The sequence below is a fragment of the Myodes glareolus genome, chromosome 10, assembly GCF_982192425.1.
Source record: "Myodes glareolus chromosome 10, mMyoGla1.1, whole genome shotgun sequence".
NCBI classification, from domain to species: Eukaryota; Metazoa; Chordata; class Mammalia; order Rodentia; family Cricetidae; genus Myodes; species Myodes glareolus.
In genome coordinates, this window is record NC_142035.1 from 74,222,239 (window position 1) to 74,229,312 (window position 7,074).

A 7,074-nucleotide genomic window follows, 5' to 3' on the forward strand; every position below is an offset into this window, starting at 1 on the left:
TAAACTTTTTGTTTAAACCCACCACTCAGCAACCAGACTAATCTTTCCTATATGGAATTCCCCTAACCCTAACCCGGTTTAAAAGGTGGGCCTGTGAGCCTCTCGGGTCATCGCTATGTGCCACCCAAACATGTTGAATTTTTATAACATAGCCTTCCATACTGGATTCATGACTGGTGGTCTTTGATGGAGCTACTCACAGACCCTAACATCCTGGTGCTCCTCTTCTCCTTACACCGTACATTTTGTAATTATTTTGGCTTCATTTGTTCCTTTGCAGGATAGAACTGCTTGAAAGTAATTACTAAAATCCAAGTGACAGCTCCATGTTAGGTGCTGAAATTTCTTATGATAAGGAAATTAGTTCAAAACTTTTCAATTTATCCTGAAGCAGACTCTTTGGACAAGAGCAAAAACCAATCACATTCTTTACCAAAATTTCACAGGTATGGTTTCTAGCTCAGTTGCTAATATTGTTCCCATTTGCAAGCCTGGCTCCTACTAGAATGGCCCATTGAGCCCCCATTGCAGTATTCAACTGCTTTCCTCTCACCCAAAGTCCAAAAGCCTTTCGCATTTTTCACCCAAGCAGTATGGTCAGGCCTGTCACAGCTTTAGCCCCACTCCCAGTAGCAACTTCTGTCCTCTTTTCTTTTCTATCTCTATGACAAACAGCATAACCAAGACAACGTATACAAGACAACATTTCATTTGGGACTCTTAGTTCCAGAGGGTTAGCGTCTAAGACAGTCATGGCATAGAGCATGTCAGTAGGCCTGGCCGTGGAGCACTAGCTGGGAACTTACATCCGATGAACAAGGCATGGGTCGGGGGAGAAAAAGGGGTAGAGTAAGGAAAAGAGGGGGAGAGAGGAGAGAGTGCTAACTGGGAATGCCATGGCCTTTTGAAACCTCAAAAGTCATTCTCAGTGACACATCTCCTCCAACAAGGCCACACCTCCTAATCCTTCCCAAATAATTCCATGAACTGAGGAGCAAGAAATCAAATACATGAGACTATGGGGGCCATTCTCAGGCAACCTGCCACAGTCTGGCGCCTGATACTCAGTCTGGGTGAAAATGAGAGTCCCAGCATTAATTTTCTCATTGGCAGTATTTCTGTCAAATATCTAAAATAATGACTTTATTTCTATGTTAACTTTCTAAGTCAGGAAAGGATTATAACTGAATCATTTAGACAGGAAAAGATTATCAATAATTCGCACGGCATATGACAGTCTATGCCTTAAGCCAAATGTCCACAGCTACATAAACTAGGCTGTAGGGTTAATGGTATTACTACTGCAATGACTGCAGTGCAGATATGTGATATATAAGGACAAGGCCAGAAGACGGCTTGAACAAGACAGGGCAAATGAACACTTAGTAGAAGTCTAAGAAGATGTGTACATCAGTTACTTGTCTCTTGCTGTGCTAGAATAGCATTATAAAAACAATGAAAGAAAACATTTTTGTTATGGTTCTAGAGGGGCAGCATACAGCATGACAGGGGAGGCATGGCCACAGTCAGGGGAAGGCTGAGCGCAGGAGCAGGAAACCAGCTGACCACATTCTCCTTCATTCCCAGGGATCAGAGAGAGAGAACAGGAAACTGGGGAGGCATTGCACACACAAAACCCTCACCCACCAGGGTCATGCTTTTTCCAACAAGGTTCTACCTCGTTTATTCTGTGAAGGAGACAGAATCTTTAAATCTACTGACTTATATCCCCATATTTCTTAGTTGAAATTTCAGGGAAGTTTTCAGGATGAAAGAAAAACATGAGGAATGGCAAATTATACTCTACTTTAATTTTTATTTTATATTTTAACAACTTTAAACTTTATTACATAAAAATTGCATTAACACAAATGAAACATAATGAACAGAAAAGTGAGATACAAGTATATCAAACATGAAATTGATTATTCTATAATTGGCAATGTCAAGGTTAAATAGAAAATCCCCACTGCCACAGTGGGAATTGAATATAATAATAGTAATCTAAAAATCAAGTAAACAAACATAACTTTAAATTAAATAAAACTGTTCAACTGATTCAATACAATCCCAGTAAACCTGAGGTTGGGATTCACTGAGACCTGAGATAAAAATGGATATTTACTATTACAGTTATTTTCAATCAGCTTCCAAAACTAAGGCTGGACCCATTAATTCTGGGAAAGCCTGTGTATTTGGATGACCATAATGCTTGCCTTTACAGTCCTGGACAAGCAGGCAGTAGTTGGCCATATCCACTGGCCACACAGGTCTACATAAATCTTGGACAGCAGGCAGCAGCTTAGCCACACCCTTGAGCCACACAGGTCTACATGGGTCCTGGATAGGGAGTCAGCAGCTTGACCATATCCTATGATCACACAGGTCTAGTTGAGCCCTGGACAGCTAGGCAGCAGCTTGACCACATCCTATAGTCACACAGGTCTACATGACTCCAAGACAGGCAGGCAGCAGCGTGATCACATACTAAGGTCATATATGTCTACTACCTAGGCAAGTCTAATAGAGTTTGATGAGTCAGAAAAGAATCACTTGGTACAATTCATGAATACTCAAATGTTAAAAAAAATACACAAAACCCCCCAGCTTCAATTTAGCAGCTCCATCACCAGCATTAGAGATTCTAGTGGACACTGCCTGCCTCCTCTTGTTGTTGTCCCTCCTGATCTCCAGTGGAGATAGCACTGTAATGGGACATGCCTTTCAGGGATAAACAGTTCAAACAAGGAATACAGTTGATAGATATAATAATAACAAAAAAATAATAGAATATAGAAATAATATTAATAATAATAGAAATTGACAACTGCCAAGGTTTACAAATGAGTTAATGAAACAAACTATCATGGAGGGGAAAGAAGACAAAAAAAAACAATTTATAAACTAAATCCAGCATTAGACAATATATTGAAACGTGTTCTTGCGTGGGTTGAACAGCAGTTCCTATGCTTGCGGTAGTTACATGCATCCTATAGGCCGCACCGGGCGAGACTCCCCAAGTTAGGACTACATTGAAGAGAGTGGGATTCATGCCTGTTGGACAGCTCAGTATCTGTTTTCAATATTTTCAAGCCATCCTGCTTGAGGTATAGAGAGGCATCGATAGAAAAGTACATGGGTGCCATAGCAACCGGGAGGAGGTTGTTACAGTAAGTGACTGTGCAGGATCTCCCATACCATCCTCTTCCTAAAGATGGGCATGTGCTGCTGAGAAAAGGTGGCAGGTTGGTCTCTAGAAATGTAATCTGCATATTTGCAGGTAAACACGCCACAGTCGCTCCCGTTCAGCTGTTGAGGAATCTCCTCTGATGTCATGCTGTATTGCTTCCACTCAAAAGGGTTCAGCTCAATGTTCCTTCGAGTCTTGCTCTCATTTTGTAAATATTGAAAGATGGTCTCACAAATGCTCTGTCCTGTGTGTCCCATTGAGTCATAATATTTAATACTCTGTTTTCTGAGGTCGATTTCTATCAGACTCCAATGTGCGTTCTGGTGGATAGGCACTAAAATAATTTCCTTTTCAAAGAGATCCATTGCTCGAGTCCATCTCTTCACAGCACTGTAGCCGCCATGTTTTAGCTTAGGGTAAAAAAACGTGCTAAACACATGAAGAGCAGGGTAGCTTTCCTTTTCACTTCTCTTAACCAGAAGATTCATGTAAAAATTCATTACCTGGTCATTGAGCCATTCACCAGGCTCTAGGGTCTGGATATCTCCTCGAGTAATGCGCAATTTGAATGCACTACTTAAGATTTCCTCTTGGGGCCCTGGACCTAGTGCCTTCTTGATTTCTTTTTCCATGTCCTCGGTAATATCACAGACTTCATCTGTTCCTCTGAACTGTCCTTCCTCTGCAACAGGCTTTTCCTTTGTTGGAAATATGGGCGTCTTGTTGGGAAGTAACCTGCGGCTGCCACTATGCAGGATTTGAGCCTGTATTCCTTGCAAGTCAGACTCCAAGTGGTGTCCCCTTCTTTCTTCAAAGTATACTCCAGCTTTCTTCTTTGTATCAGAAGATTCTTCTGGACAAATCTTTACTATTTTGTCTGGTGACAGACATTCTCTTGTGGCAACAAGAGTGGATTGAATAGCATCACACTTAGTTGTTCTGTGTCCATGACTGTGTTCTTCCACACACCCTTTAACCTTCAAACTATCCTTAAGTGAACTGTGAGCCCTGGGTGGGTCAGAGATCATGTCATCATTGCGTTGAAGGTTCTGCTGTACCTTTTGGTACTTTATCCTATGGTGGTCTATAGAAAATTCCTTCATGACCCAATAGGGCTGCTTAAGGCCCTTGCCACCATCAGGAGATTTTCTCCCGGTTACAGCCTGCTCCTGTGGACCCTTGGCCACGTCTAGGATCTTTACTTGTCTTGGCCTCTCTTCCCGGGCTTTCCGTGGCTGCTCCATGACTGCCTGTTCACTCTGAAGCCATACATCTTGCTGTTCCTGAGCTAGCCTCTTCTGAGCCTTGCTGGACTCTTCAAACTTCCAATCGGTTCTACCCTCATCCTGGAGTTTCAATTTTCGACCATGTCTCAAAGCTTCAGACTCCGTGTCCGTGCCTCCTTCCTCCTGGTGCTTCCTTTTTCGACATTGTCTGGAAGCTTCAGGCTTCATCTCCATCCCACACTGTTCCGGGTGCCACATGGTATCACTGTGTGGATTGCCTGTGTTGGGTGCCTGACCCCGATGTACGGAGAACCACTTATTGCAGTAAATAAAGATTCACAAGTTGGTTTAAGAAATTTACCGGTCACTGGATGAAGAGCTTTTCTTCATAAACACAGTCGATTTGGGGTTTCGGCTTCAGTCAGAGTATGAGGCCAATTGAGTGGTCAACGTCGGCAACCGATTGGTGAATCAATCAAGAGTTGGCAGTTCAGCAGGGTCCACTGTGGGAAACCCCGTAGACTTCTAGGACTACTTCCTTATTTGAGTCCCTCTCGAGTAAAGTAACCAGGTAAGGAACCAGGTCGTCAAAATCAGACAGACTGTCCTCCTCAGTGTAAGACACCAGGTCTTACCCGCGAGGCAAACACATCCGAGGCAAGCCTCACAAGTGATACCTGAGTCCGAGGTTGCCCTAGATACAGCCTTCAACATTCCACAGCTGGTTGTGATGTGACCCGAGAAAACTCAACGTTCTTTGGAGGGTGGTGGCCCTGCTCACCCCCAGCTGGGTTGAGGAGTTGGAAGACAGGGTTGGAGGGCTGTGAACTAATCACATGCATCTCTGTTCCCTTCTGTAGAGCACAAGGTTACCCAGATTATCTCAGCATAACCTAGTTCATCCTGATTACAAATTTTTATCACTCAGAAAATTTTACCTCAGGGTCAAAAACAGAAAACAAAATATAATTGCCCTTCAAAATGGCTCCTCACAATATGCTTATTAATTGCAAAGAATAAGCAGAATTTCACATTTATAAAACCCAGTAGGTACTGTTGTGTGACAAAACGTCGCATAGGGAAATGAAGCATATGTCTCCTCTCACCACATAGGGAGCCCTGGATGGACCAAAGTACAGATAACACCAAAGTTCAGCTCGGTGAACCAATGAGTTTTATTGGGGTTACTTACAAGAATATGGGTGAGGGGTGTCTTACAGAAACAGAAATGAAGCACAGACAGGTGCATCACCATAGCCCATCCTCAGCATGGGTGACAGCTCACAGAAGCCGGGACCCTGGAAGCACTGCACACCTTGCAGACAGATCAACTGGCTGCACAGTGTCCTTTCCACGTGACTCCGTGGTTCTAAACCTCTTCAAAGCAAACGATTTCCGTCTGGTTCTGCTCCTTCTAGGCATCTGGTCTGTGGTTGGGTCTTCTGAGAGGCTTCCTTGCTGTTCAGCTTCCTTCCATTTGAGAGAGACTCTCAGCTTTTATTGCTTACAATCCCAGGGAGGGGCCTAGTGAATCTGGTTGGTTTCGAGCACTTTTGGACTCTCTTGAATTGTTTGCCTTCCCACTTAAGGAGCTTCCCTTCAGAGATGAATGCTTCAATCTTTGAGGAAACTTGCACTACAGGTCCCAACTCACCAGGGATCAGTAAGTTACCATGAGAGAGTAAATAAAACCTCGGCATTGTCAATAGAATTCACTGAGAAAAATATACTCGCTGCCTTGGTGACAGTCCTGGCAATAACAGAAGCTCTGAACTCATGCCTAGAAGACCCTAAGAAGAATTCTACCAGAGCTGGAGTTACATGCATGTGGGTTTTCGGTGGGGGCAGGGATCTGAATGGCAGTCACCATGTTTGGACAACAAGCACTTTCAATACTGGTTATCTCTGACTTTGAGCCTCTCAATTACTTTCAAAGGTACAGAGACTTTTTATAAATATGTGGGCAAACAGTCAAGTCACACATTGTGTGTTGCTCACACTGAAATATGACCACTTAACAAACTGTGCAAGGATATTTACACCAGTGATTTACTGGAAGGAAAAGGTATTTTTTCTGTGAAAGGTGTGAATGTCTTATGATGCTACCCCAGGTGTCATTTTATTCTCATCAAGGGTCTTTCTCTTCTTTCTTAGGACACCTCAAAGGGATTTGTTCCCAGAGAAACAAAGTTCAGGTCCCCACACTGATCCTCACATCACTGAAAAACCTAATGACTGAACTGCCTTCCTGAAGTGAACATAAAGCTTAGAGGATACATTTTCTGTGCTGGGCTTGTAGAAACAGGGTTTTTTGCTTGTGTAATCTACGAGGAAGTTGGGCCTACCTTGAATGTACCCTGACAGCTGGCCCAATAGGAACCAATTGCTGGTGCAATTTGTTGTAGTAAGCTTTCTCATTGGGACCGTCAGTCCTCAAATAACACCACAGACTTATTAATTATGAAAGCTTAGCTGGGCTGTGGTGGCACATGCCTTTTATCCCTGTACTCGGGAAGCAGAGGCAGGTGGAAGTCTGTGAGTTCGAGGCCAGCCTGCTCTACAAGAGCTAGTTCTACAACAGGCAGCAAAGCTACAGAGAAACCCTGTCTCAATAAACCAAATAATAATAATAATAATTGTAATCTTGACCATAGCTTA

The 7,074-nt window shown here is 43.2% G+C and overlaps 1 pseudogene; it reads right to left on the minus strand.

Annotated features, from left to right (window-relative positions):
* Positions 1 to 1,895: 1,895 nt before the first annotated feature.
* LOC125406534 (sentrin-specific protease 2 pseudogene) lies at positions 1,896 to 5,067 on the minus strand (annotated as a pseudogene).
* Positions 5,068 to 7,074: the final 2,007 nt, after the last annotated feature.